This window comes from Cnephaeus nilssonii, assembly GCF_951640355.1.
Source record: "Cnephaeus nilssonii genome assembly, chromosome: 6".
Taxonomy (NCBI): domain Eukaryota; kingdom Metazoa; phylum Chordata; class Mammalia; order Chiroptera; family Vespertilionidae; genus Cnephaeus; species Cnephaeus nilssonii.
The window spans coordinates 82,035,951-82,037,592 of NC_137077.1; positions in this window are offsets into that span (position 1 = coordinate 82,035,951).

Below are 1,642 nucleotides of genomic sequence, written 5' to 3' on the forward strand. Positions count from 1 at the left end.
CTAATTTTATTAGAATTCCCTTTCTTTGAGGTTACCCCTACCAATAGCTCTAAAACTGAAATCAATTCAACCAAAACCAAAGTTGTCATCCTGGCCCCCCTTCCCCTAGGCCCAGCGGGTGCTCCTCATTCCTGCACACAAAAGACAGAGAGCCCCCACTAGCAGCTGCCTTTATCATCAGTCACTTTCTCTCCCTCATGCACGACCCACTCCTCACCTGCTTTCTCTCTTTCTCTCACGTTAAGCTTTCTCTCCTTTGTCCATTTCTCTCATACTTCTCTGTGCTTTTTTAATATAACTCTCTCTGTTCTAAGCAAGTACCATCTTCTCAACAGGATTCATGAAAAGCCCTCCTCACTCAGCAGGTGTGACTCAGTGGTTGAGTGTCGACCCATGAACCAAGAGGTTGCCAGTTCGATTCCCAATCTGGGCACATGCTGGGTTGCAGGCTCGATACCTAGTAGGGGGCGTGCACGAGGCAGCTGATGGATGTTTCTCTTTAATTGATGTTTCCATCTCTCTATCCCTCTCCCTTCCTCTCTCTCTAAAAATTCAATAAAAACATACTTAAAAATTAAAAATAAAATAAAAAGCCCTCCTCATGGGCAGTGCAAAATGTCACCAGGCCAAGGCGTAGGGAAGATATTCAGCTGGAGCTCAATCAGCCCTTTGAGCTCCACTGCACTAAGAAAGAGTGGGGTGAAAAACAGGGCCGACTTCATGGGTTTGCATCCCAGGCTTCATTTGGTTTCATGTTTTGTCATCTTCCTAAAATTCTTTAAAATGTTATCTTTAAACCTTTTCCTATGTGAAGTCCAATGGGACAATTGGGCACGTGGGTGAGCAGAAGAGAGCCACTCGCCATGCCACTCCCTCGCATAAAGCATTCGCAATGTCCCGTGAACACGGAATTCCTGTGGGTCTACAATGCTTGGGAGGTCAGCGAGACTGAAAGCAAGTACATGGCAAGTGACATCTATGGCTGCGTAAGTGGAGAACTGACCTCACGTAGGAGCCACCCTTCCCACTGAACCCAGAACCTGCTCCAAATGCAAAAAGAAGGCAGTGGCATTCTAAGCAATCTGAACACCCGAGAAATCTTATCTTTTGTTACTCTGAGGACTTCCCTGTATTAGCCGACCACTTACCCTGAAAATTTTGACATTAGGAAAAAAGAAAAAAGGTAAGCTAATAGTTCCTTTTCCTTTCAGTCCTTCTTTGCTCATCAGTAAGTAAAAGGTACAATGTGGTAGATGCTGCATATGAAGAAATATAAACAGTTGAGTTAGTCTTATGCAGCATCTCCACTCTTCTGTTGTGTGAACTACCAAACGTGAAATGTACAATTTTGGTGACTCCACATATAGGCAAAATGCTCTAACATTTGCATTTAATTCTGGCATTGCATTATATGAAGATGAATGGTAAAATCACTGACATAAGTTTAAATGTCAATGTCTCTTTACTTAGAGTTGCATTAAATGGCAAATTTAAAACATTATGAAATAGTCTGCAAAAGGAAGGAAAAAGCTTTATATTTTAGTGCCTTGAACTGTATCTTTTTTCCTCTATTTAAACAAGAGGCTCCATATTTTCTGGGCCATGCGAGTTATGTAGCCACCCCTGATGAACAATGAAAGAA